Source organism: Ictidomys tridecemlineatus, chromosome 4 (genome assembly GCF_052094955.1).
Source record: "Ictidomys tridecemlineatus isolate mIctTri1 chromosome 4, mIctTri1.hap1, whole genome shotgun sequence".
Classification (NCBI taxonomy): Eukaryota; Metazoa; Chordata; class Mammalia; order Rodentia; family Sciuridae; genus Ictidomys; species Ictidomys tridecemlineatus.
This window is the reverse complement of record NC_135480.1, coordinates 199703693-199729230: the sequence shown is the minus strand read 5'-3', so window position 1 is coordinate 199729230 and position 25538 is coordinate 199703693. Positions and strand designations below refer to the sequence as shown.

The 25538-nt window shown below is 34.6% G+C and overlaps 1 protein-coding gene and 1 pseudogene across 12 annotated transcripts in view; one reads left to right on the top strand and one right to left on the bottom strand.

Annotated features, from left to right (window-relative positions):
• Dennd1a (DENN domain containing 1A) overlaps nt 1-25538 on the top strand; it is a 517467-nt gene that overhangs the window by 88434 nt on the left and 403495 nt on the right. The window lies entirely within an intron of this gene.
• LOC101968986 (NADH dehydrogenase [ubiquinone] 1 alpha subcomplex subunit 1 pseudogene) lies at nt 16202-16558 on the bottom strand (annotated as a pseudogene).

The following is a 25538-nucleotide window of genomic DNA, read 5'->3' as shown; positions in this document are numbered from 1 at the left end:
CTATTATTAACTACCTCTGCTGTTGTGGCAGGAAAGTAGCCATGGACAATATTGTAAACAAAGGGCAAGGCTGTGTTCCAATAAAATGTCATTTACACTAACAGGAGGTGGGCTGGATTTGATCATGGGGCTGAAATTTGCCCAGCCCTGGCTTACATCTTATCTTTTCAATCTTATTTTCTAAAGTTTTTCAAAATGAAGTCTCTAGTTTTCTGTCTTGTCAGGATTTTTGGCTGCATCACACAAGATTTATTAATCTTTTATTAATGCAATGTGTTTTCTAATTTGCATTTTGATTTTGACCCACATGTTATTTAGAAGTTTGTTAGATTTCCTATAGGTTAGTCACCCTGTTTTGGAAGATGAGGGTTTATGGGAACACAGCCCTGCCACTTGCTTTTGTATTGTCTATGGCTGATTTAATGCTACAACAATAGGGATGAATAGTAGCACAGGCCATATAGTCTATGAGCATTAAAAAAAAATTTAACTCTGGACTTCAAGCAAAAAAGAAACTTGCTTTATTGTCCAGGACTGGTCAATTTTTGTAAATGTTCTATGATATCTTAATAGATACTGTACAGTATTAGTTATTATGTTCTAGCATATAAATTAGGCATAGTTTTCTCTTTCAATTTTTCTATTCTCATACTGATTTTTTGACTGTTTTTCAGTTTCAGAGAAATACATATTAAAATCTTAATTCTATGATTATGGATTTTTTTATCCTATTCCTAAAGTTTTGTCAACTTTTGCTTTAAATATCTGGGTGGTATTAGTAGGGATGCATACAAATTTGGAATTATTTCTTCCTAATAAATCAAACTTCTTATTATGAAGTGATCTTTTATATCTAGCAATCCTCCTTCTCTTTTATTTTGTTTGTTTTGTTTGTTTTGTTTATTTGCAGTGTTGGGGATTGAACCAAGGCTTATGCTCATACTAGGCAAGCAGTCTACCACTGAGCTATGCCCCGAGCCCACTTTGTCTTAAAGTCTGTTCCATCCAGTATTTAAAAATTGAAATGTGATTAACACACTTATAATATACCATTTTAAGGTATACTTATTCTGCAATTATTAGTTTATTTATAAGGTTACATGGTTATCACCATTGTCTTATTCTAGAACATTTAATCACCCTGAAAAAGAAATCCCATCCCATTAGTAGTTCCACACCATCCTTCTGTCTCCCTATCTCCTGTTAACCACAAAGTATGTGAATCATACAATATGTGACCTTTTGTGATTGGCTTTTCTATCATTAAGCATAATGTTTTTAAGATCGATCTGTGTTATATTTATCAGCACTGACTTCCTTTTTAAAAAAAATTTTTTTTTAGTTGTATGTATATGGACTCAATGCCTTTATTTGTTTTTATGTGGTGCCAGGATCAAACCCAGTGCCTCACACTTGTGAGGCAAGTGCTCTACCACTGAGCTACAACTTCAGCCTCTGAATTCCTTTTTAACAGATGAATAATTCAGTTTGGCCCATCCCAATCTTAGCTCATCCTTAAAAGTAACCCATATCCTAGCTTTCTTAGTAATCTCTTCCTTGTGTTTAATATTTTATCACTCAAATATGTTTTCCTAGGTAGTATAGTTTAGTTTTGTTCATTTAATTTTTTAAAGTATTCCTTTAAATTGATTTTAAATTAGATATTTAACTTTAGGCATATGATTTTTAAGTTTCCCACAGCCTATATTTTGCTGATTATATATATGCTCATGGTGTAGTTTAAAATGTTTCTCTCTTCGTATTACCTGCAGATTGGCTATTGAACTTATTATCAATGGATCCCATTGGTAATACATAGTCACTGGTGTGTATTTTCATCTGGAGGCATGTAATGTCTAGTTATTTCTTTTTGTGGTATTAAAAGGTGTTGCTTACTGTTTAGATCTGTTAATTATCTGTAGGCATACTTTCAGAACTGTTATCTTTTGTCTACTATTTGGTCAATCTATTATTGTTCATAAAGGCAGGATAAATAGTTGTTTGTATTCCCTTACAAATTTTCAGTCAATTAAATGGTTGTATAGTCCCTCCCCACAGTTTCACATGTCTGATAATCTTTGATTGGATGCCAAACATTGTGAAGTTTACCTTGTTGAGGATGTTTTGTATTCCTATATATGTTTTTGAGGTTTGTTCTGGGATACAGTTAATTTAGTTGGAAACAATTTGATTCTTTTGGGTCTTGCTTTTAAGATTTGTTAATCAGGACCAGAGAATCATTTAGTCTAGGGTAAATTAATTATTCCCCTTTAGTGAGGCATGGCTTTTTGTCCCCACCTCTGATTCCACTGCCCAGTGAATCATGAGTGTTCTTCCAGTTTAGCTATGAGGAACAGCCACTATTCTTGGCCTTGTTTGAGTACTGACACTGTTTCTTCTAAATCTCTTGGATAGTTCTTTTCCTACCGGCATGTGCAGACCAGCACTCTTCTGAATACTTCAGGAGGTCATCTGTAGGTTGCCAGAGTTCTCTGTGCAGTTTGTTCCTCTTTGGCACTTTGTCCTATTAACTCTGGCTATCTTGATTTTGCTTGACCTCGTCAGCTGTTTCTTGAACTGGAAGAATCTGCTGGGGTCCTTCTGGCTTCAGCTTTCCAGTGTCTGGGTTAAGAAACTTTCTTTAGCTGGTTACAATAAGTTACTGCGTTTGTTTCTTGTCTTTTGGGCATTACTGTCCTTCATTTTCTGTGTTTAGTGTCTTGAAAACTGAGGCTTCATGTGTTTTGTCTGGTTGGCTTTTTCTTCTTTTTTATGTTCAGACGGGATAAATCCTCTTTATTTGTTATTCTACTATGACCTAATACCAAATAATTTTACTAGACTGTGTCTTGGTGTTGGATATCCTAGGTCATTATTCTCGGGTACAAGTATTTGTGCTTTTTCAATATGTAGTTTGAAGTCCTTTTTTTATTTTAAAAGTTTTCTTGCATTATATATTTTTGTATTTATTTTCTTGCACTCATTTTTTCTTTTGTCTTTCATTGTTCTTGTCTGTCTTCAATATTTGTCACTTTATTTTGAATACTTTCTGTTTTCTCACTACTTCTGGAATTTATCCCCTTTTGATTTCAGTTTCTCTCTTTTGTTTTTGTTCTTGTGCTTCCTTTCATTTGATTAATTATGGTTTTTCTTTTAATTCTGATTATTTCCAAAGTTTGTCACCCCATTTGTACATTTTTATAATTCTGATTTGTTATTTTTCCACATCTTAAGTAATTCTCTAAATGTATTTTAAGCATTTTGGAAAGATGTTTGCAGTTTTTGTTTTGTGGTCATGTTTTTCTGGTGTGCTTTCATTGTCTGTAGGAATGTGAATGTGAATCTTATTCTGGTTTTTTTTTATTGTAACTCTTCATGATATTTTACCCTAATACTGTTTTGTTGTTTATTTATATTCATATAATTAGTTTCCCTGAATTTTTAGAAGGAACACAGGATTTTACCTGAACTTTCTCTTTACTTTCTGTCTGTTGTCTCTAGATGTTCAATTTTGATTTTATTTCCAGAGATTTTCTTTTCACTGTAGTGCCTTGTCCAGGAATAGAGTTCTATTCTTGTAAATAAAAGGTTTCAAAAACTTTATGAATATTCTGAAACTTTCTTCTCAGATTCTCACTTTCATCTTTGATATTTTCATTGAGTTTAGAAATCTTATCTGACACTTTCTTTCACAATCTCAAAAATACTTATTGTCTTTTGACTTCAACTTTTTCTGCTGGGAAGTCAGCTATAAGTCATAGTGTTGGTGCTTCAATAATAATTTTTCTTTCTCTTTTTTCTTTCTTTGTTTTTCAGTACTTTAAAGATTATTTCCTCTTTTTTTCATTTTTAGTGGTTATACTATTGTTTGTCTAGAAATGATTCTTTTGTATTCTGGTTGAGGTTTGGAGTGTTTCTTGAATCTGAAATCTGATTTTTGTATTAATTTTGAGTAGCCCACCATTATTTATTATTGTTATTTTTATTAACCCTGTTTTCTTCTGTTTTTCTGGATACTGCAATTACATATAAGATAGACCTATTCACAGTAGTTTATGTATTATTGTCTAATTTCTGTTTTTAAGTCTTATCTCTTTGTGTTTAATCTGGATATTTGATTCTAACATATCAACAGTTTTTCTGACTAATATAATTTTGCATGCTAGGCAAACGGTCTGCTATTATGCTAGATCCCTAGTCCTAGCATTTTTAATTTTCTGGAAAATTCTTGATCGTTCATTTCTTCCTTTCTTCTCTGTCCGCCCCCCGCCCCCTTCATCCCTCCTATCTTTCATTTCCTTTCCTTTCCTCCTACAAAAAGGCATGATCTACTTTAGGCTTATCATAAAGGGTCATGGCTGATACCCTCAGATCAAAAGACAGGTTCACAAGAGAAAAGCACAATACCTTTATTTGATCATAGTTTTACTGACATGGGGACCTTCAGAATGAAGACCTCAAAACCCAGAGCGAACTATTCATTTTTATGTTTATGTTTAGGTTTTCAATGAAGCATGGTCAGTCTCTAGGAATATGTTTGGACTAAAAGTGGGTATCATCTAATGCTAAGAGACTGATTGAGAAAGCCCAGGAAGGCCTGTCTCTTCAGAGTCTTCCTGTCTTCTCTGTACAGCATATCTTCCCAGATTAGTGTAAGACCTCTTCTGAAATAGGTGTCTTATGATCTATCAGACAAAGCAGGTCAGAGAATTTCTCTATGCTCAGCTTTAAGACAGAAAAGTAGGGGAAGATTATAGTGATATTTTTAGGCATTAAGGCTTGCTTTGGGCAAAAGGGGTTCTAGTGTCTATGACCTGCCTTGTGGAAGCAAAATTCTAGTTTTTGTGATTTGGGGCAGAGGAGGGAAGCAGGAGACGGGAGTGGAGTATAGGAGAAGGCCAGGGAGGAACTTTGCTTCTCAGGCCTTCACTTTGGGGGTATCTATTTTTTTTTATAGCTTCCTTTTTCCTCCCTCCCTCTCTCTTTCCTTTACTCCTTCCCTCTTTTCTTCCCACTTCAGTGTCTGATGCCACTGATTTGAACCCCTTCTGGTTATTTTTTTATTACCTGTGAGATCCTTTGGTTTTCAGGCCTAGGGTAAGATTTTCCTCCTCTAGAGAGGATTTGTTTCTGGCTTCTAGTCTAGGTACACTAGTAATTTCCCACCCCTTTATCTCATACTTTCTTCTTCCCAGTCAGGGATTTAGTGATAGACTCGGTCTCTGTAAGGATTTGTGTATTTCCTTTTAATTCTTCTCCTGGGGTGTAATGTGGGGTCCTAATCCAAATCCAGAGATGCTTACTGGAACCTCATCTCTTTTGTAGGCCCTATAAAATATTCTAGTTTTATCCTTTTCACCCTGTTGTTGATTTGAAACTGATAAACTTTTATCTTCTTAGTTGCCTCTTCTGTAATCAGCCCACATTCTTTGGAGAAACATGGCCTCAAATGCTAGAATTAAAAAAAATTTTTTTAAAGGTTTCTTCTTTTTCTCTATCTTGCTATATGTATTCTATGTGTTTTTAGTCATTCTTTGGTGCCGTGAACAAATATTTTGTTTTTTAATCTTTTTTTTTTCTTCTGAGCATGAACAATGACATAAATCCTAGTTCACCTTCACCGGAATCTTTTCAGTGAAAATCCAGCCAGCTTTTTGAAAAATGAGTCCTGTATTCAGTAGTTTAAGTTTGTTATAATGTCTCAAAGCTTAAGTGAGGAAGATGGTATTTTCCTTATGAGAATACTAGTTCCTAAGTAAGTTAATGGAATTGTCTTAAGATCACAACAAAATCTTTTTTTCCAAGGCACTAAATAGTCCTGTTCTAGACTTTCTCTTTCAGACTTTGGAGTTGAAGATAACTAGTACCCTTTCTTTATATTGTAGGAACACAGGCACTGTAAGTGATAGAGAAATTAGGCTGAATAGGATAAGTATTATGTGGTTGTATGTGTGAAATGTAGACTATAGAAAACTTATAATTAACTTTGTAAGCATGAATAATTGTGTGTCAATCCTCCCACATAATTGGTTGAATTGGGCTGAGCTTTTTTTCAGTGGAAACACACTTTTCCCAGTATTTGCCTGCCTGCCTGCCAGCCTTGCTTCCTTGTATTGGGGATTGAACACAGGGCCTTGTGCAATGCTACACAAATACTTTAACACTGTTTAATATCCCCAGCCCTTTTAAAAAGTTTTTATTTTCATACAGGGTCTCCCCTAAATTAACCAGGATCATCTTGGACTTGTTATCCTACTGCCTCAGCCTCACAAGTAGCTGGGATTACAGGTGTGCATCACCACATCCCCAGATCTAATCTTTGATTTCCTAATACTGTGCATGTATGTATATAATTTTCAATTGATACTGTATGATTAATCATGGGATTTTTATTAGAATTACAGAAATTATTTTCCAGCTTTAAGATAGGAAATCATTTCCATAGTCATATTTTATACTTCATTGTGTTTCCTTTCTGCTTTGAACATCATCAGTTTGAAAGAGGAATTTTTAAAGTACTTTTTGATATACATTATGTGAAGAGAATTTAGTTCATCTTTGAGCCTCATACCTGACGAGTGGGTAAGATGTTTATTTACTGGTTTGTGTCAAAGTTGCTGGATTCTAGGGACATGCAGATGGGCCGGAGTAGATAATAGGAATAATTAGATGAAAAGTTATGAGGAGATGGTCTCTTGAACCTTGTCTGAAGGGCAAGATGAAAATGTAGGGGAAGCTCTAGTAATGAGAACTTTCAGCTGGAGAAACCAGAGTAGCATGGAATGTAATATGAAGAATGGTTTGCTGCTGGTAGTCTCAGAGTGAAGTGGAGAACATGGTGGCTTATAAGAGAATTTCTGGCCAAGACATTGGAAATATGTTCTTAGAATCTATAGTTCATTTCAGTAATCTTCTGTATTATTTAACCTTTCTTAGGTTTTGCTGTCTTAAAAAATTAACAGAAGGGGCCTCAGAAATCTCAGTCATTGAGATTAAGAGTTTATTACTTTCCCCCAGTACATTTAAAAAAAATTTTTTTTGTTGTAGATGGACACAATATCTTTATTTTATTTGTTTATTTTTATGTGGTGCTGAGGCTCGAACCCAGTGCCTCATGCATGCAAGGCAGGCGCCCTACCACTGAGCTACAATCCAGCCCTCCCCCAGTGTATTTTGGTTATAAATCTGCTTGGGATCAACTTTGGCTCTCACTCAAAGATCCTACAGCCCTCATCTGTGACATGCCTTTCTTATGGTAGGAGACAGAGACATGATAGAATTAATTATGTAATGGCTTGTAAAGCTTTAGCTATGAATGTGCACAGGTTGCTTGCATGCATATTTCTTTGACTACTGCTTTCACAGAGAATGACACTGTAATTCATATGTCAATAGGCATGGTGAATCATTCTCTTCAGGAAGGAGGAGCAATAAGTTGGGCACACAATTACAGTCAAATACACCTTCCTTTCTAGATGCAAGCTTATTACATGTAGTAAGTGTATAGTCATATAGATTTAGATAAAATGTGCTGTTTCATTGATTTTTTTTTTTAAATTTGTAGTTGTAGATGGATAGAGTGCCTTTATTTTATTTGTTTATTTTTATGTCGTACTGAGGATTGAACCCAGTGCCTCATGCATGCTAGGCAAACACTCTGCCACTAAGCTACAACCCCAGCCTCCATGTTTCATTGATTTTTTAAGGTATCTGTTTTCTCCAATAGTTAGTTGGAAGCTCTGATGCGTATTACAATATATGGGATCTTGTAGGTACTGTAAGCCAGGCGGCTGTCATTGCCTCTGCATGTGAACCTGCCTGCTAGTCTTGGTGTTGTGACTGGACACCTGCAGCCCCTAGCATTTAAGGGCCTTTTGAGAAAGGAATATGAGTCCTGATTTTCAACTGAACACTTTTCTGTTGACACCCTCTGATAAAGATCAGCATCTATTAATTATCAGCATCTTGACAAGTTTCAGAGGCTGTAGTGAAGCTTGCTTTTTTCTTGTTGTTTTCTTTAATAGAAGTTGGATCATCTGTGCTCCCACTGGCACAGAAGGTGATACTGTATGGACTGGATTGAAAACTCACTGTAGAAAAGTGATTCAGAAGTGTTGGTCTTTGAACATGAAGAAATTTTAGAAATATTTCCACTAATTTATTGTGCTTTATTTTTTATATATGTACAATAATGGTTATATATGTTCTAAAGAACTGTTTCAATAAATATAAGGTAATTTTACATTTTTACATGATAAGAAATTAAGAAATCATTGTATCTTAATTGCCCCTCCTTTTTTTTTCCTGAGAGTAGGTTTTAAAAAATTGGTTCTTTTTAGTTATATATAATATTAGGGTTCATTTTGACATAATTATAATTTGCTCTGGTTCAGTCCCCAGCAGTTCCCTTTTCCCTCCGTCTTCCCATTCCTAGTTCTCTCCCCCTGTTCTACTGATTGTTCTGCTATGTTACTTATACTTTTTTGACATTTGGGTCTGACTTATTTCACTTAGTGTGATAGTCTCCAGTTTCATTTACCAGAAAATGCCATAATTTCATTCTTCTTTATAAAGGCTCAGTAATATTCCTCTGTGTGTGTGTGTGTATCACATTTTCTTTATCTAGTTCTCTGTAGAAAGGTACTTAGGCTGGTCCCATAGCTTGGCTATTGTGAAGTGTGCTGCTGTAAATATTAATGTGGCTGCATCTCTATAGTATGCTGTTTTTAGATCTTGTGGATGTATACTGAGGAGTGGATAGCTGGGTCATATGGTGGTTCTATTCTTAGTTTTTCGAGGGATCTCCATGCTGCTTTCCAGAGTGATTGCATAATTTGCATTCCTACAAACAATGTATGAATGTCCCTTTCTCCCCACATCTTTACCAACACTTATTGTTTGTATTCTTGATAATTGCTATTCTAACTAGAGTGAGATGTAACCCCAATGTAGTTTTGATTTGCATTTATTTAATTGCTAGAGATGTTCAACATTTTTTTTCATATCTTCCTTGGCCATTTGTATTTCTTTTTTTGAGAAGTATCTGTTAAGTTCTTTTGCCCATTTATTAATTTGATTATTTGTGTGTGTTGGTATCTTTTGAATTCTTTATATATACTAGATATTAATGCCCTATCCGAGGAGCAGATGGCAAAAATCTTCTCCCATTTTGTAGGCTTTCTTTTCACACTCTTAATTTTTTTCCTTTGTTGTGCAGAAGCTTTTTAATTTGATGCCATCCACTTATTGGTTTTTGCTTTTATTCTTGAACTTTTTAGAGTCTTATTAAGGAAAGCAATTCTTGTGTCAATGTGTTGGAGTGTTGGACCTACATTTTCTTTTAGAAGTTGCAAAGTTTTGGTCTAATTCCTAGGTTTTTGATCCACCTTGAGTTGACTTCTGTGCAGCGTGAGAGATAGGAATCTAGTTTCATTCTTTTACACATGGATATCCAGTTTTCCAAGCACTATGTGTACATTTTGTTTTCACTGGAAACTTAGATTCTATGATACATGGTAACTTGCTTCTTGCATACTTAAGAGTGTTCAGTATTTATTGGGCAAATGGGACCAAGGTTTATTCTGAGGAGACCATCTTATAATACATAGATTTTGATTGGCTTTTTCAACTAACTTTATTCATTCTATTTTTAACTATAATTTATAAAAAAAATAAAGTTAGTAATACATATGTTCTTAAACTGAAATTTCATGCCATTGTTGGGTTCCACATAGTGAACTTAACTTTTTTCTCCAAAAGGGTAAACTTTTGATAAAGAGGTAGATTTTGTTTTCTAATTATTTAATCTTTTTTTTTTGATAGATAGTATAAACCTTCTCTTTAAACAAAATGACACTTTGTCATAGTACTTTAGATATAGATTGGGAGATAATACTGGTACCAGAAAAAAATGTCAGGTGAAACACGTAAGAACACATCTGGAGGAATATTTTGATATTTCTTTCCTTTACTTTGTGGCCCTATCCATTTTGAAGCTACCATTGTGTTTTGAATTTAAATTAGCTATGTTGCAAATGATGTAGTCCATTGCCAAGTTTTCAAGTCTAAAAATCAACTTAACAGCAAAAAAATATATGATTTTTTCACATTGAATTTGGCAAACAACTTTGAGGCATTGTGCTAGGATTTATAAAGGTGTGGAACGCTGCTGTTTTCAGAGAACTTTCAGTCTGTTTTTGGCAAGTGATTGGAAGTTAATGATATTGGTAACTCCACTCTGGATTCATTGGCATTGTTGTTTAAAGGTTAACATCACATGTTTTGGATTCTGTCTAGATTGAGTTTAAATCCTGGTGCTGCTCCTCTGTCAATTTCTGCATGTCACTTCACCTCTCTTAAGCCTTCAGTAGGGTTTTTGTGAGAACCTAGTGTACGTAGACATTCAATAAATGTTAGCTGAGGCTATATCATATTCATTATTATTATTAAGGTAATTCTCATCTTCATCTCATTGTTGTGAAAGAATTTTGATTTTTCTGTTAAATAGACCTGGCAGGATTCCAGTTCTGTTTCTGACATTTATTAAGTTTGATATCACACTCTGTACTTGATGGCTCTTACTGAATTTCTTCTCATAAACATCTCAAATGGAACTTACGATCTTCCAAATTTTGCTCAATCTGTTCTCAATTGTATTAGTCAGCATTTCATCACTGTCACAAAATACTTGAGGTAACTTATGAAGAGGAGATGTTTATTTTGTGATCAGTGATTGACATACTGGCCTCACAGTTGTGGAGGTTCTAAACCATAATTGTTTGGCCTTATTGCTTTTGCCTGTGTAGGTAGCATATAGTGGTGGCAGCGCATGATGGAACATAACTGCTCAACTTGTGACCTGGGATAAAGATAAAAAGAGGCAGGAACTGGGGTTTAACAATACCCTTTTGGAGAATGCCCTAATGACCTAAAGACAGCCCACAAGGCCCAACCTTTCAAATGTTCTACCATGACCTTTGGGGAGCAAGCCTTTAAAACATGAGCCTTTGGCTGACATTAAGATGCAAACTATAGCATCATCTTAAGAGTTTCTTGTACCCAAACTTGGAAATTATTCTCTTCCTCCCCCATCCCTTTCCTTTCTGCCTTCCCTTCTCTCTTTCATTTACATAGTCATCTTTCACATCTAATTGTACAGTCTTATCTCAAGTTTGCTAACTTTTCAGTCTTGTTGCCCTCACCTTCCTTGAAGTCTGTACTTCTCACTCGGACTGTTGTGACTACGTACTTTTATGTTCTCTTGCTTAATTCCTGTCTGTTTTCCACAGAACAACTAAAATAATCAAGTGGATCCTCTTCCTTACCTCTAACTCTTTTATGTTTACAAACTTCTTAGTGGCTTCCTTTTATACCCAAATAAAGGCCACTTGAGATACTGTGTGGCTTGGCTCTGGCCCCCTTCTCCTGCCTCTTTTCCTACCACCCACCCACTTGTGCTCAGTGATGGACATATTGACCTTCTTTTGTTTGTTTCTTTTCTTTTTTTTTACCTAAATGTCTTAGGTGCCTCAAGGTTTCCTCTGCCCAGACCATTTCTGTTTTTCTGCTTTTGCTTGTCTAATTCCTTTGCATCCATGTAATGAAAATTACAGAACCCTAAAGAAAGAAATCAAAGAAGACTTTAGAAGATGGAAAGATCTACCCTGCTCTTGGATAGGCAGAATTAATATTATCAAAATGACCATACTACCAAGAGCACTATACAGATTTAATGCTATTCCCATCAAAATCCCAATGGCATTCCTCATAGAAATAGAAATATCAATCATGAAATTCATCTGGAAAAATAAGAGACCCAGAAGAGTTAGTTAAAGCAATCCTTAGCAGGAAGAGTAAAGCAGGTGGCATCACGATACTAGACCTTAAACTGTACTACAGAGCAATAGTAGCAAAACCAGCATAATATTGGCACCAAAACAGACTGGTAGACTAATGGTACAGAATAGAGGACATGGAGATTAACCCACAAAATTACAATTATCTTATATTAGACAGAGGCGCTAAAAACATGCATTGGAGAAAAGATAGCTTTTTCAACAAATGGTGCTGGGAAAACTGGAAATCCATATGCAACAAAATGAAATTAAATCCCTATCTCTCACCATGCACAAAACTCAAGATGGATCAAGGACCTAGGAGTAAAACCAGAGAGCCTGCGTCTAATGGAAGAAAAAGTAGGCCCAAATCTTCATCATATGGAATTAGGCCCCAACTTCCTTAATAAGACTCCTTTGGTGCAAGAATTAAAACCAAGAATCAATAAATGGGATGGACTCAAACTAAAAAGTTTCTTCTAAGCAAAAGAAACAATCTGTGAGTTAAGTAGAGAGCCTCCATCTTGGGAGCAAATCTTTACCCCTCACACATGAGATAGAGTGTTAATCTCTAGGGTATATAAAGAACTCAATAAGCCAAGCACCAAACCCCCCAAATAACCCAATCAATAAATGGGTCAAGAACCTGAACAGACACTTCTCAGAAAATAATATACAATCAGTCAACAAATATATGAAAAAATGTTCATCATTGCTGGCAATTAGAGAAATGCAAATCAAAACTACTCTAAGATTTCATCTCACTTCAGTCAGAATGGCAGCTATTAAGAAGACAAACAACAATAAGTGTTGGCAAGGATGTGGGGAAAAAGGTACACTTATAGGTTGCTGGTAGGAGTGTAAATTGGTGCAGCCAATATGGAAAGCAGTATGGAGATTCCTTGGAAAATTGGGAATGGAACCACCATTTGACCCAGCTATCCTTCTCCTAGGTCTATACCCAAAGGACTTAAGAACATTGCCATATCAATGTTTATAGCAGCACAATTCACAATAGCTAAAGTGTGGAACGAACCTAGATGCCCTTCAGTAGATGAATGGATAAAAAAAATTTGATGTACACTATGGAATATTACTCAGAATAAAATCATGGCATTTGCAGGTAAATGGATGGAGTTAGAGAAGATAATGCTAAGTGAAAAATCAATTTAATGTCTCTTGAGATGAAATATTTTTTAAAGAGCTTTGAGGTGTTATTTATTTATTTATTTTGTTTTGTGTCTGAGGATTGATTCCAGGCATGCTGTTCTGTTGAGCTACGTCCTCACCCCTTTTTATTTTAAGATGGGTTTCTGCTAAGTTGTCCAGGGTGGCCTTGAATTTGTGATCTTCCTACTCAAGCCTCCCCAGTAGCTGGGATTCCAGGTATATGCCACTGTGCCTGGCCTGATTTTTTTTTTTTTTAATAAATGGAATAGAAAAGCAATTATCAGAGAAAATGACAGCAAGAATAAGTCTTGTTTTCTGAAACTTTTGGTGTGATTGTGAGTATGTACCAGGTAGAAGTATAACATGTTTCTTAATGTGGTAAAAAGAATAAAAACAATTTGGTTAAAAACAATTTGAAAACCACTGTTGTGACTATATGCAGCACTTGTGTACTATGCTATACTATGTCCCTAGGCAGCAAAATGAATATATAGGCTGTTTTTAAAGAAATGTTTAATGACTTGTTGACTTGATTCAGTGTTCAAATTCCTAAAATCTTCCTTAGTCATGAATGCTATTTACAAATTCTTTTGGAATTGTTGATTTTTCCTTCCCTTTATTTTTTAAGAGGTTATATCTGTTATAAACTTAGATTTTTAAAAAATTAATTTTTACTTTTGTATGTTGTATACCAGGGCTCTTTTCTTTCCAACTTTATTAAAAATATATTTGCAATATTGTTAATATTTAGTATGGAGACATCCGTCTTACATAAAGTATATAATGATGGTGTTAATGTTATATTGTGACTTCATAATGAAATTCTCTAATAGCTCAAATTACTGCTGTTATTAAATTTTATTGCTTTTGTGGCTTTATAGACTTTAGTATTACTAGTTTGATAATATGAAATGCTGTACAGATATATGAAAATCCAGATTATACATAGGGTCATAGAAAGCCAGAAACAGACAAAAGGAAACCAAAGCATTTAAGGATTAAGGCAATAATAGTTCTGTGTGTGGTGGCTTCTTAAATGATTTTATTTTTCATTGAGTTTCTTATATTGATTTGACACACATTTGCATAACTGAACTGATTTTTCTTCTTTAAGGCCAATGGTCACTTGAAAATCTTTGATGCTGTTGACTTTCTCAGCATTAATCATTGTTTTATAGGATAGTCTCTAAGGATGCATAAATTATGATAATAGAATCCAGGGTAGGGCTGGAGCTTGTGGTTGCTGCTGCATTATTGTGTCCACTGGGATGGCATGTTGTGAGCTTGCCCTCTGCATATCGTTGTGCTGGGGAACTGGATCCTGTCCCCCACCAAGCTAGAGACAACAATGAATTATAAAAGGCATCAGAAAGCAGTCCTATTAAGTAGTCTGTTTGGAACACTTGGACTTGATGGAACAAAATAATTTTGGGGGCTCTTATGAAAATCTCATGAAAGCTTAGGTTGTGTCCTCCTTCCTTAGAGTTAATCTGCTTTGCAGGAATTAGTGGCAAGTCTCAAATAATTCAAATTATCTCTAATCCACTATAAACAAGAGTGTGGTTAAGTCACGGAGTTTTCATGTTGTCTAATTGTTGGTTTCTGTCAGCCATTGCATACTGTCAATAGATGTCTCAGAACAAGAGCTGAACAATGACCTCTTGTTAATGCTTTATACATACATAGTTTTATTTTACAAGTAAACATAGGAAAATTAGAGAATAAAAATTTTAAATGTATAAAAATTTTCTCAGTACTCAAAGATATTTCCTGTGGTTGTACACATACACACACATACATACACACACTCACATTATACATATAATATATAACATTAATCTGTTGTGTTTATACACAAGGAAATACTGAATATATTTTTTTCTAATGAATTTGATATGAAATGAGTATTTTTAGGGAAAATATACATTACCAAAGTTAACTGAAAAGAAGTTAAAAAAATACCCACACCAATATTTATGGAACAATTCGATAAACTTGTCAAAATGCTATTCCTAAAAAGTAGCTAGTTCCAGATGGTTTCACTTGTGAGTATTCACGTCTTTCCAGATAATGCCAGCACCATTCAAACTGTTCTAAAATATCTTTTTCCTAATGGTATACTTCTTCATTTTACTAAGTTTTAACCAACATATGAAAATGTTAGGACAAAATGATAAGAATAAAAGGGACTTGCTGTGGCTGTGGCTGTGGCTGAGGGATAGAGCACTCGCCTAGCACATGCGAGGCACTGGGTTCGATCCTCAGCACCACATAAAAATAAATGAAATGGGTGTATTGTGTTTAACTACAACTAAAAAATAAAAAAAGATGATAAGAAAGAATATATTGATCTTATTTATAACAAGGGAACTGACATGGATAAACAATAATAGCACTATTACTGCTCCAATTATTTTTTGAAATTCCACAAGAAAATACATATTGTATATTTTGAATATAAAATTTCCTTATACTGTTCACTGACTTATAAATTAAAACTTCAATCCTATGAAACATTTTGGCACTTGTAAGATATATTTTCAGTAATTTATCAGTGTTTATAAAAGCTACTCCCAAACTTAGTGACTTAACAAAACAGGATTTATTATTATTATTATTATTATTATTATTATTATTATTTTTACTGTGGATTGGTTGGATTCCCCTGCAAGTTTTTTTTCTTGAGGTATCCTCTGGAGTCAGTCATTAAGATAAAAGCTGGCATGTCCAAGATGGCTTTACCTGTGTGTCTTAAACTTCTCTTACACAGCTGGATCAGCAGGATCTTGGTGGGCCTTTCGGTGTTTATTTATATTCTCTCACTTAGTTCAGAAGTCCAGCCTCAGATCCATGGTAACCAGATCCTAAAAGGACAAACGTGGAAGGTTCCAAGCCTCTAAAAGCCTAGACCTAAAAAAGGGCTCAACATAATTTCTGCTGTATTATGTTGTTCAGAGCAAGTCAGAAAATCAGACTTGTTGAAGAAGGGAAGCAGACTGCTCAGTCTGGGGAGCAGTGGCATGTGCCATAGGGATGGGACTAGTTACTGGTGACTTCTTTGAAGATACTCTACTATACTATACTAGCTTAAACAGAATATTACTGATGTCTTGAAGCTCCTTTGGAACCCTTCTCTGTACTCCTTATATCAATCACTTCTGCCTCCAGATAATCACCATCCCCCACCCAATTTTTTTTATTTTTCTTGTTCATTTTATTTTGGTTTTCATTTTATTTTGATTATGTATTACATAACACACTGCATGCTACACAATATATCAAATAACCTTCTAGCAGGGGTAGATGACCATACTGAGTTTTTTTCATCAATCAGGAAAATGCTTCCTTAATCAATGTTCTCCAAACCCTTTGATTTATAATAGCGATTAACTCCAGATATGCATCTCTTTTCATCAGACTCCACTGATAGTGAAAATGGGCAGCCCTTTTTTCCTTGCCCTGTGTACCTGTGAACCTGTGTATGTAGGCAGTGGCCACTCCCTGGATAAACAAGCAAACGCCCATTATACTCCTAGAAGAATTTCGTACCACATTTCTGCATGGTTATCTAAACCAAATCCCTACCCCTTAGCTCCTTAGAGGTACCCCACCCAATTTTTAAAGTTAACTTTCTTTTCATGATCATTTTACCACTTATGGAGGTATCTCTAAACAATATATTATTTAGTACTGCATGATTGATATGATTTATTTCTTGAAATCTTTTAAGTTTTAGTTTAAAATAATTATGTTTTTGAAGATTATTTGTAAAACTTAGAAAAGTAAAAAGAAAAATAATACTAATTCCAGTCTCTAGGTCTATTCCATTGATAATATTTTGGGACATTTTAACACACCTGCACACAGCCCAAATTCTTGTTGTCCTCTGAATCTCATTGTTTTGTGAGTTTGAGTGGCAAGGCTGCTTCATTATCTGAATGTATAGTATTCAGTTCCAAAATTTTGGGTTATAAACAATGAGAATTTGGATTTGTGAGTGGTGCATCCAAATTACACACACACACACACACACACACACACACACACACACACACACGTTTGACTTGGAGGGTGGTGAGAGTTTGAATAATGGAAGATATCTGTGTGTATGTGTGTATGTGTGTGCGTGCATGCTCATGTATGTGTGCATACACAAGCACACGTGTATATGCATGTGTTTGGACATAATTTTAAGAAAAAGAGGTAGAGGATCACATAGTGATGCTCCTCCTTAAAATTTAGAACGTAGAAATGGTCTCAACAGGTAACTTAAATATTATTCTGCAACATTCTAAAACTTCAGTGTGTGTGACAATTACCTGGAGAGCTTGTTAAAGTAAGCTTCCTGGACTTCATGCCCAGAGTTTAAGTAGGTCTTGTATGGTCCTCAGAATGTATATTTTTAGCAGGTTTTTGGGTGATACTGATTCTGCTGGCTTAGGGCCCACAATTTGAGGACTTTTGTTCTGCAATGATTTTTAATGGATATATTGTAGTTCTTCACATAAATGCATTATAATTTATTTAGTCAGCTCCTTATAAGACATTTGGATTGTGTAAATAGTTTTGCTATGATAAATAATATTATAATGGCCACCGCGCACATTTATTAGCATTTTCTTTTAGTATATTTCTAGAATTGAATTACCTGTCAAAGGGCTGGTTCATTCTTAAGACCTTGGTGTGTAATGCTGAATCATATTCCAGAAGGCTGTACTCATTACATTCCAACTAGGAAAATATGAGAGATTTAAGTCAACATTCCAAAGTTTCTACGGGAAGTTTCCAGAAGGGACTACCAAAATAATTTAATATTGAAATAAGTGCATTGGCTCATTAAAATTATTATATTGTGAAGGTAATATTCATTTGGATATAAAAATTTTAATATAATAAAAAACTGGCTAATGCATATTATAGTTACATCTTGCACATGGATGATTAGCATGAAGTGGACCTCTTCAGATAAAAGAATATATTCTTCCTTAAACCTCATAAGATGTGGATCATCAGGCTCTTTATAATTTAGACTTTCCTACTGTGAAGTCACATTGTAATTTTACATTTCCTATTATAATTTTATATAAAAATGAAGTTATCTTTCATAGGAATCAAAGCAGTTCTAGAGAAGGTAATAACCTCTAGTGCTAAGGGGCCAAGACTGGGTATGAATCTTATTTCTGCCACTTGCTTTTTGACCTTAGAATTCATTTCATTTCTAACCCTCAATTTTATACCTCTGAAATGATAATAGTAACCTGGGGTTTATATAGACAGATAGGGTATTGCTGGAACAGAGTATTAATATTTTGCTGGGATTCATGAAATTCTGCCATTAATGACCTGCTTCCTCCAACCTTAAAGGAAGACCATAGGTGAGAGAGCAGTAGTCTCGCTATATATAGCTCTTTCTATCCTCAGGGCATTTTTTGGAGCCTTGGAAAGGTGAAGGGATGACATTATCCCTGCGACTGGTAGGTTTCACTGTGTTTTGAATGCCTCTTTGCTTTCCTCTTTTTTTTTTTTAACATTTTTAGTTGTGGATGGACAGAATAACTTTATTTTGTTTAGTTTTTTATGTGGTGCTGAGGATCGAACCCACTGACTCACACATGGTAGGCAAGCACTCTACCACTGAGCCACAACCCGAGCCCTACTTACTTTCCTCTTTTATGTTATCTACTTCATTCCTTTAACTTTTTCACTAGATCTTGAGGAAAATTTTATCAATTCCAAAGTGTGTAAAAGCTCTTCAAAAATTTTACAGTGCTTTGTGAATTCAAAATAACATGATATTTGGCTCTATTCAAGAGCTCTAGATGCGAATCATTCAGTGGCCTCAACTGAATGATAAAGTAGCATTATAGAGCTAGGTGATTATTTATATTCCTCCCAGATTATATTTTTTTGAACTTTTAGAATTTTGATCTATAACACATTCACACTTTAGGTAGGTTATATTATACAAGTTTATTTGGGGGATGGGGTTGTAGCTCAGTGGTAGTGTACTTGCCATCATGGGTGAGGCATTGGTTTGATTCTCAGCACCACATACAAATAAGTAAAATAAAGGTATTGTGTCCATCTACAACTAAAAAAATTGAAAAACAAACAAACAAAAAACACTATTTGTAATTTGAATTATAAATTTTCTTAGAAATAACTTCATCTATAGCATTTAACTTCTTAGGCTAATTCATAAAGCCTATTTCATCCCCTTGACCCCATTGGTGGGGGCAGTTTGATGCATATGAAATTTTGGACTTTGGAGTCATACAAACATGATCTGTCACCTAATAGCTGTGTAACTGTGGGAATTCAACTACCCTTGAAGATTTTGTTTGTTTCTTTATAAATTAAGGATAATAGTGCTCACGTGGTAGGATTGTTATGAAGATTAAAAAGGAAAATGTTAAGTTACTTTGGGGCCCAGTGCCACATATGTACTTGATAATTGTTGTTTCTTTTTTCCTTATCTTTTTTGAACATATTGTTGTAACTTTCCTTTTTGAGTTATTATAGAAGTTTTGTTGTTTTTTGAATAGATTGCTAGATTGTCCTAAAAACTATAGATACATTTAAGCTTCCTCACATTGTAGAATATTATATAATAGAGGAGAATAAAGTCTGTTTGGAAAATTAGGTCATAATAATGTATATCTTTAAAATTTCTCTTAGAAAACATGATTTTAGTAAAACTTCCCCTCCTTTTGTGGGATTAAGTATTTGAAATTACTCCTGATCTTCAGCACATTGGCTGAGGGAAATTATATCCTGAACGAATAATTTTTAAGAATACAGCTGTTTGTGATATCTTTGTAATGCAGGTACTGTTTTTATTTCCACCGAAGTTGAATATGATTTAATTTCCTGCTTCACTTAATCACTTTTTTTTTCCTAGTGGGATTTGGTTTATAGAGTTGACATTGTTTTTAGGTTTATATTTTTAATGGAGAAGGTTGTCAGCTTTAGGAATTCCTTTAAGGGATTGGAATTCATTTGCTTTTAGTAAAGCTGGAATCATTGTTAAACTCACAAAAATTATCTTTCAATGGATAGTATGTAACTGAACAATTAAAAAAATGTTATTAGTATTGATGTTATTCCAATTATTGTTTCTTTAGTTTTCCTTGTTTAAATTTTTTTTTAAAGTAGCATCACTTGGACACAGGAAGCTTGTCTGTATTATTCTATTAATAAAGAAATGGTTGTTCTCTGATTTGATTGTTTGAATTGTGTGAATTGGGGAGTAATGTTTTTTTAGCATGACACTTTGGGAACTGCTACTTGGTTAGGATACTTTTGTTCCAAGGTCTCTTTGAGTCAGATCCTATTAAAAGTGAAATGTGACAAGCTGTGTAACAATGAAAATATTTGAACAATACAATACTTGTATTATTATTGTATGGCTTTGAGGAAAACCTCATACTGTGTCTAATTGAATTTATTATGCTTAATGAATTTTTTAAACCAAAGGGTACCTTTTTTGTTTACTTGATCATCCAGTTTACATTTTTTAAGTGTATGTAAAATACAGTATAAAATATATAGAATGCTTAAAAATTTGCAACCTGAAAGATAATTATATAGCAGTTACACTATAACATTTGCAAAGAAATACTGTTAAAAATGACATTCTCAATAAGTTAGGTTCTAATAAATGGCTGGAAAAGGAAGGGGTAAAAATATTAAATTAACATTTGCTTTCATTAGCAGTTCCTGTGAATTTTTATAATAGAATTGATCACAGTGAATTTATTTGGTAAATTATCAATGTCCATGTTGTGAACCTCCTTCAGAATGCATGCCTTATGGTATCATATTCAGAAACATATCATTAATTTTAAGTAGTGTTCTTTTTCAAGAGAACAAAAAATTCAAATTTAGCTGCTTGATACTTGTTATACTATGTAAATTATTATGGTAAATGTAATGTTATGTAAAAATCTCTAAAGTGGTTACATAGGGATTTGAGTCCATGAAGTAATTTTTATTAGTTTATGTAAGAATATCACTATGAATCAAATTTAGGAAGGATTGCAGTAGAATCAAGCAAGATGTTCTTTTTTCTTAACACTATAACTATGGAATAAGTGTTTCTCTAAATGATCCTTTTCTAAATCTCAGTTTTGGAAAGGAGTAAGAAGCTAGTGTGTGAGACTGTAAATTTTGAGAGCTAGGAAAAAGTTTAGTTTTGTGTTTCTGTGACACTGTCTTAAAACTTGGTATTTTATAAGCATTAAAAAAAAAGAAAGAAAGAAAGAAAGAAAGCTGGTAGAAATGTCTCAGTGCTTTGGTTTTGCCTAACCTGTTTTTTCTTGCTCGATGATCTAATACTTGTCTGGATTCATTGGCTTTATTATTGGATAAAGGTGAATCAGTCCCCCCTGCTATACCTCCACCCGCCAAGTCTGAGAAAAACTGACTCAGTATATTCTGTTCCACCAAATATTACTAGCTAGGACTTGTCATATTTAAATGATATTAAGCAATATTAAACCCTTTCCTTGATCCTACCCACCCCCCAAGAGGACTTTGAAAGATGTCCTTAGGAGTTGGAAATAAAAAGACTATGTACGACCAGGCAGTTCTGCTATTTGAAAGACTTATCTAATTGAAAAAAAAATGACCTGCTCACAGCCTTCATAAAAGTAAATTACAGTTGGATTAAAGAACAAAAGAAAACATAAGAATATTTCTAGAGGTCTAGGTAAGAAATGAGATCATGAATAAGATATTTAAAAAAACACAAATTATGATGGAAAGACTTGGTTTGATTCCACTAAAGGTTTTTATTTTTTGTACCAGAGATTGAACCCAGGGGCACTTAACCACTGATCCACATTCCTAGCTTATTTATTTTTTATTTTGAGACAGGGTCTTGGCTAAGTTCTTTAGGGTCCCACTAAATTGCTAAGGCTGGCTTTTAACTTGTGATCCTCTTCCCTTCCCTTCCGAAGCCACTGGGATTACAACTATACTAAGATTTGAAAATTTGGTGTGGCAAAATAAACTGAACAGAATAAAAAGAATGTTATCAGATTGGAAGAATTTTTGCATGTTTTAGATCCAGAATACATAAAGAACTTGAAGAATATAAAGATGGCTAAAAAATTAAACAACAGAGGTCACTAAAGAATTCAATGGTTAAAAATCATGAAAAAAAGTCACTAAAAATACAAATTAAAATCATGAGCTATTATCCTGACTAGGAGAGGATTGAAAGTGGCTCACCTTTTCTAAGGAATTTTAGAGTAGATTCCCATTGCTAGTGTTTTATCAAGTCTGTATAACAGTAATTCTCAAAATGTGGTTCCTAGACTGGCAGCATCAGCATCAACTGAGATCTTGTTAGTAATGCAAGTTATTGGAGTACCACTCCAGACGTACTGAACCAGAAACTGAATCTAGCCCATTAGACAATTTGGATACATGCATAAACTTGATAACTTCTTTAGAACCATAGAGATTAATACTATATGTTTTAGAAAAGATTCATATCCTCAGACTTAACTCTTTTACATCATACATGGGTATGATTATGTGCCAATAATTTCATCCCTTCTAGTCATCTGAGGGTGATGATATCTATCTTAAAGAGTTGTGAAGCTTGAGTGATATCGCATGGTCTATGCCTGTCCTGTAGCATGTAACAAAAACAAGTATTTCACAAATGAAATAGGTATTTCATAAAGTCTTTTGTAGAAGACTTGGCTAGAATCAAACTACCTGGAGAATTTAGTTAGAACAATTCATAGTAAAATTCCATTCAAGTGATTACGAATGGAAGGCAGCTCATTCTGTTTGGCACTGTGCTGGAATGCCTGCACCTTCATCCATGGAAAAAGCACAGTGGTGAGGAGATGTGGTTCTGGTCTTGGGAGCAGTTAGTTTCTTTGTCTGAGAGACAAGTACTTAGATGAGAGAAGGAATAGTCTATGATTCTAAAGGATTAGACACACAATCAGGTGCTGAGTGATCTACATAGCTGCCAAAACAGTGGAAGCTTATAGGGGAGAGCAGTCTGTGTGAGTTGAAGCAGTGGGTGGATTCCTGGAAGAACTGTTAAACTGTTGCAGTCATTTAAAAAAAAATATTTTAGTTGGGCTGGTTGTGGCTCAGTGGTAGAGCATTTGATTAGCATGTGTGAGCCCCTGGGTTTAAACCTCAGCACACATAAAATAAATGAATAAAATAAAACTATAAAAATATTTTTAGTTGTAGATGGACAAAATATCTGTATTTTACTTATTTATTGTTTTATATGGTGCTGAGGTTCCAACCCAGTGTCTCATATGTGGCGCTCTATCACTGAGCTCTAAGGCAGGCGTTCTACCACTGAGCTATAACCCGAGCCTGAAGGTCATTTTTAAGTACAATTTCCCATGAGCGTATTTCTTTATTTACAAATTTCATAAAAAAATGAACCTTGTTAAAAATGTAGAAAATAAGGAAAATCACATGTAATTTCATAACTCAGAGACTTATGGCTAGACATGCTAGTGAATTAACTTTTAGTTTAGTTGTAAAACATTTTAAAAATACTAATTACTATTGCAGTATGATAGATCCTCTTTTTCTTCAGTGCTAGGGTGGTAACTCAGGGCATTATGGCATACTAGGCAAGCACTCTTTCACAAACCACTCTCCCAGTTCTAAATGTTTACATTCTATTTTGAGTTAATTCTTCATAATGAAATGATATTATTACAGAAACCACTTAATGGTGATATAAATATTGTGTCACTTGAGTTTATTAATGTTCCTTTTTTCAGTTTTTAAAAAATATTTATTTTTTAGGTGTAGTTGGACACAATGCCTTTATTTTATTTACTTATTTTTATGTGGTGCTGAGGATCAAACCCAGGGCCTTGCACGTGCTAGACGAGCACTCTACCAATTAGCCCCAGCCCCAGCCCCTCTTTTTCAGTTTTTGAAGTCATCCTTGAAACATTCATTTAAAAAGTTATTTGCCTTTCTGATTACTTTCTTGAGATAGATTTTGCTTTGTTGAATTATTATGGACATTCTTAATGTTTTTGAGGTCTGCTGCCAAATTATTTGCCAAAAGGAGTATTAGTTGATCCCTTTCTTTGCTCATTCTTTCTTTCACTTGGCATTTATCTGCTAGACCCTATTTCAGGTACTGGGTATATGATGTTGAACAAAACAGGCAAAAATGTCCGTGTTCATAAAGCAAACATCCTAGTAGGGGAAAAATAAGTTAAATATGCAGTATGTTGGATGGTTAAATGCCCTGAGAAAAATGGTACGGGAAAAGGGAATAGGAATGGTGGGGATAGAAAATTGTACTGGTAAATGTGGTCAAGGAAGATCACATTAGGAATTAACTTATAAATAAGGGTCTGAGAGAACGCTCCTTGCTACTTAGCTGACTTACTGACTAGCAAGGCAGAGACCATGAATAGAAATGTGGCATGTGTGTTTGAGGCACAGCATGTGCCTGTGGCTGCCAAGGCTGGGGTAGAGTTAGGAGAGCAGTAGGATGGTGAGTCAGGGAGGTGCTGGAGAACTAAGGATGCTTTTGAAGAGGACTTGACATGAATTTTATAGGATTCCTCTGGTTGCTCTTTTGAGGACAGACTGTAGGAAATTGGAGGCAGAAGCAGGGAAATATGTTAGAAGGCAATTATAGTAATCTAGGTGGAAAATATATAGTGGCTTACGCCAGGATGGTAGTGGTGCAGATGGAGATAAATGGTCAGTATTGAAATATGTCTGAATGATTTAATCAACAGGCTTAGCTGACACATTGGATCTGGGATATAAGAATAAGATCAGGAGTTCACTTTTTAAAAATATTTTTTTATTTGTAGATAAATACAATATCTTTATTTATTTTTATGTGGTACTAAGGATTGAACCCAGGATCTCACACATGCTGGGCAAGTGCTCTACCGCTGAACTACAGTCCCAGCCCCAGGAGTTCAGTTTTATACATGTTAAATTTGAGGTATCAAGCTGAGATGTTCAGTAGGCAGTTAGATAAATGAGTTTGGAGTTGGGGGATATTGAGAAATAAATTTAAACTTGATAGGGCATATTTGGATTTGAAGTGATAAGATTGAAAGAGATGAGCAAGGATGACATCAAGAAAAAAAGTGAATGAAGAAGTCCAAGGCCTGAGCTCTGGGCACTTTAAAAGGAAGAAGTCAGCAGGAGCCTGAGGAGGATCAGGTGCTACATGGGAGTGGCTGATCAGAAAACACAGAGTAATGTGAGGAGGTGGAAGCAATCTCAAGTATGAGGTGATGCTTACAGGTCAACTGAAGATTGATTATTGATATTAGCAGTCAAAAAAAGAGGTCATTGATTTGACCACTGGTATATAAGTGGTTTTAGAGAAGTGATGGGATGAAAGTTTGATTGGCTTGAGTCCAAGAGAGTTGGGGGCAGGGAGAGGAACTGGTAGTAGTGAGCATAGACACTTCCTTTGAGGAACATATCTAGAAAGAGAATGAGAGATAGTGTATAGCTATTGGAGAAGGAGCTTGACCTTTTAAAAAATGTTTG